General features: G+C 48.7%; 1 pseudogene; it reads right to left on the reverse strand.

Moving 5' to 3' along the window:
* Positions 1 to 12,242: 12,242 nt before the first annotated feature.
* LOC144783514 (5.8S ribosomal RNA) lies at positions 12,243 to 12,378 on the reverse strand (annotated as a pseudogene).
* Positions 12,379 to 13,265: the final 887 nt, after the last annotated feature.

Below are 13,265 nucleotides of genomic sequence, written 5' to 3' on the forward strand. Positions count from 1 at the left end.
TTGCGGTATTTATTTATTTATTTATTTATGCATTTTTATATAGCGCGGACTTTACCCGAAGGCGGTATTTATTTATTTATGTATTTATGCATTTTTATATAGCGCGGACTTTACCCGAAGGCGGTATTTATTTATTTATGTATTTATGCATTTTTATATAGCGCGGACTTTACCCGAAGGCGTCAGAGCGCTTCACATTAGGAACAGAAATGAAACATAATGAGAAACATTACAAAAGAACAGGTTGCAAAAACATACGTTACTTACATAAGGTAATAGTGACAATTGTGAGCAAACAAAATACATGAGGTAGTAAAAACTATGAGCAACCAAAAATACATGAGGTAGTAAAGGTAATAGTGACAATCGTGAGCAAACAAAATACTTGAGTAAAAATTGTGAGCAACCAAAATACATGAGGTAGTAAAGGTAATAGTGACAATCGTGAGCAAACAAAATACTTGAGTAAAAATTGTGAGCAACCAAAATACATGAGGTAGTCAAAAGTGCACAAGAGGAAATGAAAGTGACAAATGTGCAGTTATAAGAGAAAACAGAGTATAATTAGAGGTATAGTCCAGCAATAAGTGCTAGACACTCAGGCTCCGGAACAAGCGTTACATGGGCAAGGTGGCACTTGTGCAAGTATCAAAGGCAAAGACATGTGAGAGGTAGCAGCCGTGTGTTGCAAGGGCAGAGTGGTGTGTGCATGTTACAAAAGGGCACCGAACACCAGTACATGGAAAATACTGCAAAAAGGCAGACCCTCCAATCACAGGCATACCCTGGGAAGGCACTTCCATGGTCATGGAAAGTAGAAATTATCAGTAGTGGGAAGTCTTCCTCACAAATAGCAAGAGGACGTGAATTACTTTTGGAGGTGTCTCTGGAGGAGGAGAACTTTGAGGTCCCTTTTGAAGGCCTGGGAGGAGGCGGTGGTCCGGAGCTTTTTTTTTGTCCTCTCGCGGTTTGTAAATACAAAACATATTGCATTACAAATGCTATAGGTATCACATTTGCGAAAGTTATAACTATTGGCATTGTAAATGACGAAGCTATTAATTTAGCTATTTAAAAAAAAGAAACATAAATAAAAACTTTGCCATTTACAATACCAATAGCTCAAACTTTCCTAATGCGAGACCTATTGCATTGCAAATGCTTGTTATCATGAGTTAGTTCATTTCTGTTTATGTCTGAGGTAAGGACGTACAAGCTGACATCTAGTTATACTAATAAGGGAAGCATGTGTCTGGGCTGTCTATTGAGGTCTTTGGTAGCCCATATGCATTACGGGCAGATGGAAATAATCCTGCTATCAATGTTAACAGAATCGTACATAACCACATGTAGTCGATGCGATAGGCGAGGAGGCAGTGCATACAAAATTACATTAGCTGTGTCATATGTTAGACCTTGGAGACGGGGATATTATTTAGACGATGTAGGAAATTCGTTCGAATACAAACATGATGTCATACAAAAATTTTCTGGCCAAATAAGGGCTATTAAGTCATGATACAGAGTTAACGCTTTCTTAGTTATCCATGTACAGTTGAAAGTGAACGATGTAAGGTTTCGAAAGCTCAATTGGGTGATAATCAATACAAGTGGTTGGGAGAGGAATTCAACTTAATACAAGGGACAGTCAAGGGGTGGCAATGTTCAAAAAGGATTAGTCTGTCCAGTGTCTTTTTACAGCGAGCCATCACTGGTAGGCTTTCATTGTTTTTCTTCTTTCGTTGGCACTGTTGAGCACCGGAGGTGGAGCTATGCGTCCAGCTCTACTTCAGATCTCGCGTTGCAGGGTGTGGCCATTCTTTGCTCTCGGACCACAGTCCTGTGTTTGTCCTGTTCCTTAACTAACCTATCACAGGTACCTTAGGCGGGGTACCCGCATTCCGTTCTTCCTTCGTGACAAACCCTATTCTATCTTTTGTGCTGTCTTTCGTCTCAGAGTCAAGTTCAAAAATTCCATATGAAAAAAGGGGAGTGATGGGGGCGTGCTTTGGGAGGCCGAGGGAAGAGAGGGTGGTGTGGGATCAGATCTGAGGCGGACCAAGGAGGGCAGAAATTTCAAGCAAGTGGGCCCACCAATCGGGCACAATGGGCTGGGACTTTCGGCACGAGCTCATCAACGTGCAGGGGCTTCTGGGTGGCCCTTCTTTCCTTCACTTTCCACGCTGAGAACGGTGCCTTGTCCCGCAACTCTTTGCTCTGCGGCTCCACCTAGGTCGAGGTCTAAGATATTCACCGATCTGCAGCCAGGCTGTGCGTCACATCCGGCCTCTCTCCTCCTGACGACTGCACGTTATCCTTGAATGAGTATAAAAAACAATTTTTAGAGAATTGGCAGGGGAAGACGTTTACACACTTAAATTTCTCTCCCAACCCCAAGTAGTTGGGGAAACGTTCATTGGTCACGATAGGGTGGATGCTTAGTAATCCTTACATCGGTGTATGTTGTTAACTCATGCATCATTGCTGTAGTGCAGGTTGGCAAGCATTTTTTATTTTCAAACAACACGTCTGTCTGGCGTTTTACTCTTGTTATATTTGCGAACGTGGCAAGAAGTCTGATGTCTAAAAATTACATAGTTTATCGAATTCAAACCGGCTCCTTCAGTAGAGACTCGCGTTTGTCTAAAACAAATCCTGTTGAGCTATATGTTTCTTCAAGGTCTGTTAATTTATAAAAAAATGTGAAATGCTGTTATCATGGGACTATAGCTACAGTCTTTAAGATTTTCTGGGACGGATGGTACAGAACAGGGACCATTCTGGAGGAACGGGGACGTATCGGACATTCTATTTTTGTACAATGGGCGGTGGTAATCCGAACGATGAGGTTGGTGTTACCAAAGTACTTAAGACAAAAGCCACTGACATATATTTCCCTTTTTAAGGGTCAGATTAGGGGACATCAGTCGTCTCACCTGTCCTTTCTTTCTCAGCCAAATAAGTTTCATCATTTTACAGAAAGGAGAGGCAGTAATATGGCAAAATACGATCGTTTTGTTTCTGTCAATTTGTTCAAACACTGTCGTGTCTAAAAGTCAATTATTCCAGTACCGGCGAGGTACAGTGCCGTCATTTATTCAAAAGGGAGCGAGGGAGCCCTCAGAGGGAGAGAGCGTCGTGCGTACCAAATAGGCTATTAGTACACGTACAACATAAAAAGAGGGAGAGAGAGAGAGAGAGAGAGAGACGTGTACAATAATAGGCTATTCAGTGCACACACATATAGATCAGTACGGGTCAGTTTCACGTAAAAAAAAACACAAGCTGAGGGAAAACATAAATTCATAGTTTACGTATACACAAATACCAGATAGGGTGCGACAGTACATACATCAAGTACGAAAATTTAAGATAAAACAGAGGGCTATTTTTGGCGAAAGAGCCTTTTCATGCGTGTTGCATATTTTCAGTACTCCATTTAATTCATTTGGGGGTCGAGCTCTTCGTTCTCCTTCCTTCCTAATAGCAGACAATTTCTGTTGGTAACCTCGCTTCAATAAATACTTACTCCTTTTAATTGGTCGGACACTGGTCCAGTCGTGCTTATACTCACGGTGGGGTCTTCCAACATCTAACAAATGACGATCCGAGTTGAGGTAAAGGAGGGGTGTCTGTCGGATGTGCGATGGTGCAATTCTGACTTTTCTATGAGGATGGAAGAAGAGGGGGTGAATCTAAAACATGACAATATCCCTAATTTCTGGGCTGAGGGGGGATTTTGGATGAACCCCAACCCGGGGTATCCTTAACTTTTCTCATCTAGTCTGCACATTAAGTTGACTCACTGGTGCGCTTCATTTAGGGTGTTTATTTGGGATATCGGTTGGGGTCCGAGGTACTACAATAACCCTTCACGTCTCTGGCGTAGGCCACTCTCCCATTCACTAGCTCCAGAGAGGGAGAGAGTCGTTCCTAGGTAGGGTAAGTGCTATATTCTTTTTCGCCCTTCACATGCGGGTATCATGTTCGGGCTTGTTTTTCTTATTCCATTAACTGCTCGATCCATACCTCAGTCATACAAAAAAAAGCATTCGTCCGTCAACCCAGACGTGCGCCACACATGAGCATTCATACAACACAAATCGGGGCCCACACGTGCATTCATACCATACAATTCTTCTTCTTTCTGCGTGTAACACGGTGCATTCTGGGTCTTCTCCATACTCCAGCTGAAATTCCGATATTAACCTGCAGAGAAAGAGAAGGGGGGGGGGGGTGACAGCGTACAAAGCACATCAGCGCGCAAAAACACGAAAATGTTTTTACCTACCACGTGCCTAACTTATCTTCTTTGGGAAGCAGTACCTTGCATCTCGGCATTGCAGCCCAGAGGAACTGGTCTATTGTCCTTATTCATAGATATATCTAAATATCCGAATCTTTTACCTATTGCTTATGCTGCAGGAATGCAAAAATACGACAGATCTTGACTATTCTTTTCGCATTGTTCGTATGTACCATGCCTTTCTAATTTTTCATAACCAAAATTGCTTCATTTTACTTGTCCTTTATTTATTTTGAAAATAGTAGCCTTTATCCGAGAACCTACCAATCTAAGTGACTGATATGAGGCTAGTTCTACATATTTTCTTTTTTTTCTTTTAAAACCTTGATTGAAAAAGATGTCAGCATAAAAATACGGGACTCCAACCATACAGGCCGGCCACGGGGCAGACGGGAAATGTATGAGGTAAGGAGAGATTACACTTGTAGTATAGGAGTACGTAATGAGCGAGCCATTGTAATTGGAAAAACTTAAACGAGACAAATGGTTGCAGGATCAATGAAGGTTGATTTTATAATTGAAAGTAAAACAAGATCAGTTACAATAAAATCGTTTATACGCATACCATGGGCGAGCATCATGAGTAGCATAACTTCGAAAATACAATAATCAATAGTGAATAAGAACCAATATCAGTAGGGTTGTCCGCATGCCCAGTCAGTACCCTTCCCCGCCTGCCACGTGCTCAAGGACCGTATACATATCCCATAATATCAAGGCTATGTAACTAAAACGTCATAAGGAGTTGCAAGTCTCGCCTATACTGGCGCCATTTTGGGGCGTGGCCGGGTGGGTCCAGAGTATAGTCCAAATGCCTCCGACAACTAGCGGCCGGACCAGAATCCCTTTCGGTAGTTCAAAAAGTTCGTTAGCGCCAACAGAGAGGACAAGCGGCGTGGGCTGCGGCTTAAAGGCAAGGAAGGCAAAATCTTCCCTACCGGGTCACGCTGAGGTCCCACCGGAGCTGATCGAGTTGGCGGTCTACAGTGTCTCTTAGTAATTCGGACAAAGGCCGGTGTCAGCATGAGAGCACCACCATCTTGTGACAACGTTGTGGCCACTCCGGAGAGCGGGACAGCAGGTGTATCCCTCCACAGATACGTTGAATCAGTCTTTCCTTTGATACCAGATGTGGATAAGGTGGCGGTCGGCCGAGGCAGTGGCATATCCATGGGGGATAGTCGAGCAACAGTGGCGGTGGCCCCCACCGGAAGCCTGCGGGAGTCGAGGGCCAGTGACTTTCGTAGAATTTTTAAAACTGAGAGGACGTCTTCAAGAGTGGGGCTCATGCCCGAGCAGGCAAGCATCCGAGTTCCAAGGTAGCCCAGAGCCATTCTTGCAGGCCAGGCCCAAGTCTCTGGAGCCGACCGTCATTTCATGAGCTCCGTGGCAGCTGCCTGTCGCAGTACTGCAAGAGCCGGTGCAATTCAGCTGGATGGTGGATGAGACGCTGTAGCCGCAAGAGCAGGCAAAACTCAACCGGCTGAGTGAGGCACTGTGCCGCAAGAGCGGGCGCAACTCAGCTGGCCGAGCGAGGCACTGTGCCGCAAGAGCGGGCGCAACTCAGCTTGCCGAGTGAAGCGCTGGGGTGCAGCTGAGGCACCTCCACCTGGGGAGGTGGGGGAGGCTCGTTCGCGCCGCCTTTCCCTATCAGTGCACCCCACGCCGTCTCCTGGCGCAGGTATATGTGATGGTCGGACCAGGCAATAAGAGGGGGGGGGGTCATCAGCAAGGCATTCACCCCCCCCCACCCATGGCTCGCTGGATGCCGCCTCAGGGTGGACAAATGGGAAGGCCAGTGCAACAACATCGTGGCCGTGGTGCTTCCGGGCCATCCACCCAACGACCTCTTCGGCCGATGGCTGCCAGCAAGGCCTTGGCGCGTTGGGTAGCCTCCGGCCTATTCGCTCAACGGGCCGTTACCGACGCTACCTCGCCGGCTGATGGCTTTTGTAGACTTTTTATAGCCCAAAGCCTACTAAAAAGTAGCTCAAAGTAGCCCAACATTGAAGGCGGGACAGGAACAGCGTTAAGCAGACGGCGAATGCATTTTGGCTTGTTGTTGCAGCCGCTGCCATGTAAATAGTTGTTTAATAAAAAGTTTTAAATAGTTGTTTAATAAAAAGTTTTAAATAGTTACTTTGCTGGGGTGTTGTATATATTTATAATATTTGCATATTGTTTGTCGTTATTAGGGCGGGGAGGGCGGTGGAGCCGGGCTGTCTTGCAGCCATCATGGCGTCGAGCTCGATTCTTCTCACTAGTTTCATATTTCTCATGAGGGGTTGTTCCTAATGTTTCTATTTTAGCGAGGTCAGAAAAGAGATCTCATCAGTGGCCTACTGATTTTGCTCAATTCCTTTTGTTTTTCCTATTGATTTTTATGTTTTTGTTTGCTAGCACGATACAGCGGCTAACCCGCAATTTTTTTATATATATTTATGTCCTTTTTATTAGGGGCGTCCTCCGGTGGAGCCGGATGATCTACCTCTAATAAACGGTCCGGGCTGAACCAACTACCAACAAACGGGGCAAAGATAGGCATGACGGGTTACAAAGGGGACAAAAGTCTGCACTACCTATCCTTCACTATCCGCAAAGACTAAACAGAGTATTGTGACCCTGTGCTTATTTGTGAATAGAGAATAACCCAAAGAGAACCAATTCCGAACGATCAATGTTCGGTCAAACAATCAATCAAATGAGGGATAAAAATAGGCACGACGGATTACAACGGGGGCAAAATCCTGCGTTACCTATCCTTCACTATTCACAAGGACTAAACAGAGTATTGCGACTCTGTGCTTTTTTGTAAATAGAGAATGATCCAAAGAGAACCAATTCCAAAACAGTAAATGCTTGGATAACAATCAATCAAATGGAGAGGGAAGTAGGCACGACGGATTACAACGGGGGAAAAGGCCCTCTCACTGGATCCACGCGTCGCTGATGGGCCCCACGTTTGGGACGCCAATTGTAGAATGGTAGGGCCGAATTCGACCAAGAACCCTTCAGTATTTGCCCGGCGTTAGCCGCCTCTCATACCATTCGAGATTACCAAACAAAGAGGCAGGCGCTGGAGACAGAAGGCAGGAAACAGGAGTTTATTCCGACGGAGCAGAACACGTCAAATCAGACAACAGGGTATCTTCTCGAGGTGCTCTAAACGCATCCTTGAGGCCTGGCCTCTTATACACAGGTTTATTGCTTTATTACATGAAACACATTATTGTCAATACTTGATGTACGGAAAGACATCCTCGGAATCCCTGCTTCACCCCCGTTCCCACACATATTTACAGTAGAGTTCCCACCTCAACCTCAGCATGTGGTGGTTGTCGCGCAGCTGGACATTCTGCTGGGAACGGGAAAGTGGGCAATTGGTCGGATCTGGAGGTGTGAGGGTATTGATTAACCACCGCTCCTTTGATGTGAGGCGAGGTCCTACTGTAGGGGTCAATAAACTGCATCTGTCGGGCTAGGTGATGGCCTGGGATCGGGCTGGACAATCGGGCAGGGAGGAAGAGGTTATCAAAAAGGGGCCTGTTCTTTGAATGAGATGAAAGAGCGAGGGGGTTCAGCACGGGATGTGGCTCGGAGACAGGGTCGCGCTAGAGGTGCGCTTATGGTCCAAGCAGGAGAAACCGGGGGCTGTCGGGCGCGGGGGAATGCTTGCGAGGCTGGGGTGTGAGGGGGAGAGGCGCGCAGGCTATTGGCAGTGGGCAGAGAGGTTGTGACACAAAAATGGCTGCCACCGACTTTCGCGATGGGGCCTAAAAGGGACAAGATGGCGTGGCTACTGTTTTCATGGTTGTCGCTCTACTTTCAACAGTGGCTGTGGTGAACATAAATGAACGCCGCTTATGTATACCGATTTTAGTCATTTTCCACAGGACAGGTATGCTCACACGTGAGTCCTGTGCTCTTCATGCCACTGGAATCAAGCTATCCTGGCTGATGAGGACTGAAAGGCCGAAACCGGTCCTAGGATGCTTGTTTCCAGTCCATGGAGAACCTGGCTTGGCAGTTCGGGCTGGACTGTTCCCATGGGGCACAGGGTCAAGACTGATTTGCATATGACTGGGTTCAAACTGGATTGGCATGGTGAGCAAAAAAACGATGGATTTAGGCCCAGATCTCTGTACTGGGGTGAATGTATGACATTGTTCTGCATTCTGTCCATCAACTATTGTTTTTGCATTTGTCACCCAGAGTGGGACGGATAAGCTCAAACGTGAGTCCCGTGCTCTCCCTGCCACTGGAATCAAGATATCCTGGCTGATGAGGGCTGAAAGCCTGAAACCGGTTCTAGGATGCTTGTTTCCAGTTCAGGGAGAACCTGGCTTGGCAGCTCGGGCTGGACTGTTCCCATGGGGCACAGGGTCAAGACTAATTTGCATATGGCTGGGTTTGAATTGGAAAGGCATGGTGAGCAAAAAAACAATGGATTTAGGATCAGATCTTTGTACTGGGGTAAATGTATGACACTGTTCTGCATATAGTCCATCAACTGTTGTTTTTGCATTTGTCACCCCGAGTGGGATGGGTATGCTCAGACGTGAGTCTCGTGGCTCCATGCCACTGGAATCAAGCTATCCTGGCAGATGAGGGCTGAAAGCCTGAAACCGGTCCTAGGATGTTTGTTTCCAGTCCAGGGAGTACCTGGCTTGGCAGTTCGGGCTGGACTGTTCCCATGAGGCACAGGTTCAAGACTGATTTGCATATGGCTCTGTTCAAACTGGAATGGCATGGTGAACAAAATAACGATGGATTTAGGCCCATATCTCTGTACTGAGGTTAATGTATGACATTGTTCTGCATTCCGTCCATCAACTGTTGTTTTTGCATTTGTCACTCCGAGTGGGACAGGTATGCTCACACGTGAGTCCTGTGCTGTTCATGCCACTGGAATCAAGCTATCCTGGCTGATGAGGGCTGAAAGCCCGATACCGGTCCTAGGATGCTTGTTTCCAGTCCTGGGAGAACCTGGCTTGGCAGTTCGGGCTGGACTGTTATCATGGGGCACATGGTCAAGACTGATTTGCATATGGCTGGGCTTGAACTGGAATGACATGGTGAGCAAAAAAACGATGGATTTAGGATCAGATCTTTGTACTGGGGTGAATGTATGACACTGTTCTGCATTCTGTCGATCATCTGTTGTTTTTGCATTTGTCACCCCGAGTGGGACGGGTATGCTCAGACGTGAGTCCTGTGCTCTCCATGCCACTGGAATCAAGCTATCCTGGCTGATGAGGGCTGAAAGCCTGAAACTGGTCCTCGGATGCTTGTTTCCAGTCCCGGGAGAACCTGGCTTGGCAGTTCGGGCTGGACTGTTCCCATGGGGCACAGGGTCAAGACTGATTTGCATATGGCTGGGTTCAAACTGGAATTGCATGGTGAGCAAAAAAACTATGGATTTAGGCACAGATCTCTGTACTGGGGTGAATGTATGACATTGTTCTTCATTCTGTCCAGCAACAGTTGTTTCTGCATTTGTCACCCCGAGTGGGACGGGTATGCTCAGACGTGAGTCCCGTGCTGTCCATGCCACTGGAATCAATCTATCCTGGCTAATGAGGGCTGAAAGGCCGAAACCGGTCCTAGGATGTTTGTTTCCAGTCCAGGGAGTACCTAGCTTGACAGTTCGGGCTGGACTGTTCCCATGGGGCACAGGGTCAAGACTGATTGGCATATGGCTGTGCTCAAACTGGAATGGCATTGTGAGCAAAATAACGATGGATTTAGGCCCAGATCTCTGTACTGGCGTGAATGTATGACATTGGTCTGCATTCTGTCCATCAACTGTTGTGTTTACATTTGTCACCCCGAGTGGGACGGGTATGCTCAGACGTGAGTCCCGTGCTCTCCATGCCACTGGAATCAAGCTATCCTGGCTGATGAGGGCTGAAAGGCCAAAACCTGTCCTAGGATGCTTGTTTCCAGTCCAGGGAGAACCTGGCTTGGCAGTTTGGGCTGGACTGTTCCCAAGTGGCACATGGTCAAGACTGATTTGCTTATGGCTGGGTTCAAACTGTAATGGCATGGTGAGCAAAAAAACGATGGATTTAAGCCCAGATCTCTGTACTGGGGTGACTGTATGACATTGTTCTGCATTCTGTCCGTCAACTGCTGTTTTTGCATTTGTCACCCCGAGTGGGACGGATATGCTCAGAAGTGAGTCCCGTGCTCTCCACGCCACTGGAATCAAGCTATCCTACCTGATGAGGGCTGAAAGCCTGAAACCGGTCCTAGTATGCTTGTTTCCAGTCCAGGGAGAACTTGGCTTGGCATTTCGGTCTTTACTGTTCCCATGAGGCACAGGGTCGAGACTGATTTGCATATGGCTGGGTTCAAACTGGAATGGCATGGTCTGCAAAAAAATGATGGATTTAGGCCCAGATCTCTGTACTGGGGTGAATGTATGACATTGTTCTGCATTCTGTGCATCAACTGTTGTTTTTGCATTTGTCATCCCGAGTGGGACGGGAATGCTCAGACGTGAGTCCCGTGCTCTCCATGCCACTGGAATCAAGCTATCCTGGCTGATGAGGGCTGAAAGGCCGAAACTGGTCCTAGGATGCTTGTTTCCAGTCCAGGGAGAACCTGGCTTGGCTGTTCAGGCTGGACTGTTCCCATGGGCAACAGGGTCAAGACTGATTTGCATGTGGCTAGGTTCAAACTGGAATGGCATGGTGAGCAAAAAAATGATAGATTTAGTCCCAGATCTCTGTACAGGGGTGAATGTATCACATTGTTCTGCATTCTGTCCATCGACTGTTGTTTTTGCATTAGTCACCCCGAGTGGGACGGGTATGCTCAGACGTGAGTCCCGTGCTCTCCATTCCACTGGAATCAAGCTATCCTGGCTGATGAGGGCTGAAAGCCCGAAACCGGTCCTAGGATGCTTGTTTCCAGTCCAGAGAGAACCCGGCTTGGCAGTTCGGGCTGGACTGTTCCCATGGGGCACAGGGTCAAGACTGATTTGCATATGGCTGGGTTCAAAATGGAATGACATGGTGAGCAAAAAAACGATGGATTTAGGCCCAGATCTCTGTACTGGGGTGAATGTATCACATTGTTCTGCATTCTGTCCATCGACTGTTGTTTTTGCATTAGTCACCCCGAGTGGGACGGGTATGCTCAGACGTGAGTCCTGTGCTCTCCATGCCACTGGAATCAAGCTATCCTGGCTGATGAGGGCTGAAAGACCGAAACCGGTCCTAGGATGCTTGTTTCCAGTCCAGGGAGAACCCGGCTTGGCAGTTCGGGCTGGACTGTTCCCATGGGGCACAGGGTCAAGACTGATTTGCATATGGCTGGGTTCAAACTGGAATTGCATGGTGAGCAAAAACACGATGGATTTAGGCCCAGATCTCTGTACTGGGTGAATGTATGACATTGTTCTGCATTCTGTCCATCAACTGTGGTTTTTGCATTTGTCACCCCGCGTGGGAAGGGTATGCTCAGACGAGAGTCTCGTGCTCTCCATGCCACTGGAATCAAGCTATTCTGGCTGATGAGGGCTGAAGGCCCGAACCCTGTCCTAGAATGCTTGTTTCCAGTCTAGGGAGAACCTGGCTTTTCAGTTCGGGCTGGACTTTTCCCATGGGGCACAGGGTCAAGACTGATTTGCATATGCCTGGGTTTAAACTGGAATGGCACGGTGAGCAAAAAAACAATGGATTTAGGCCCAGAACTCTGTACTGGGGTGAATGTATGACATTGTTCTGCATTCTGTTAATCAACTGTTGTTTTTGCCTTTCTAGGGACCAGGCCCGCCTGCGGCATACCTCCACGGCAGGACCCTGCGAGGGACCCAGCCACAGGCGATCAGGGGGGTCTGACCTTGTGGGTGGACAAAGGAAAAGCGGAGCTAACCCTGCGATGGCCCCAGCCGCGTCAGGGGGAAATTCCGGGGCGATTGACGATCGAGCGACCCTCAGACAGGAATAGCCCCGAGAGGAACCCTGGGCCGCAAGGAGCGTTCGAAGTGTCAATGATAAATGTGTCCTGCAATTCACACAAATTCTTCATCGGCGTGCGAGCCGAGTGATCCACCGCCAAGAGTCACAGGTAACTTTTCAAAAACGTTCACCCACCTGCAGGTGCAGGGGAGGCGGGAGGAAGGCAACGCCGTCTCTCCACCACCCATGCAGCGAGACGGCTCTGGCACCCTGTTCAAGGCTTCCCCGCTGGGAGTCAGACTGCACCGCTGTGAGAAAAAAACATTGCCAGGTGCTCGGCCAGGAGTCCCTCCCCCCACCGACCCCCAGGTGAGGAAGAGGGCTCCCGGTGCCTCAGGAGCAGGCAGCCCCGCAGCAGCCGGGAGGGACCGCACGAGTAATCAACCCCCTAGGCCCGGCCTCACAGGACCGGGTCAAACCGGGTACTTGGCATCGATGGAGGATCACCCCACCTGCACCTCAGCCGTCCGTTGCCAGGTGTCCCGAGCCGCGCACCAAGCTGGCTTCTGCAGCCCACCCCGCCTCGCCCGTGCCAGAGGTACCTGAAGGGAAGATCCAGGCAACTCGCCATCCCGTACGCATCCCACCAAGAGGAGCTGGGGTCCCCTCGCAGGCCCTAGGCCCCTTCTCTTCCAGGCTTCCCTGCCACACGAGAAGGGCCGAACCCCAGTCACCCGGATCTCGGTCGGGCCGGGACGTTGGATGCAGGAGTGTCCAGCCAGCAGCAGGTCCTTCTATGGAGTGTGGTACCAGCCCAATGTCATTCGGTTTCACCCCACCGAGGGGGTGGTGCCGGGTAAGCTCAGTTTCCATTTCAGTAGCGCCTACCGCTGTGCCTCTCCCAGAGAGGGCCAGGAGACAGGGGCTGCCCCCAGTCCCTCACACGTCGGTCGGGTCCTCACCGGGGGAAGAAGCCTGCCAATGGCCCGGTCCTCACCCGAGCGCCCCATGTGGCGCGGACCGCTCCGCCGGCCGGGGCGCGCAAGGGCAGG

This window comes from Lissotriton helveticus, chromosome 9 (assembly GCF_964261635.1).
Source record: "Lissotriton helveticus chromosome 9, aLisHel1.1, whole genome shotgun sequence".
Classification (NCBI taxonomy): Eukaryota; Metazoa; Chordata; class Amphibia; order Caudata; family Salamandridae; genus Lissotriton; species Lissotriton helveticus.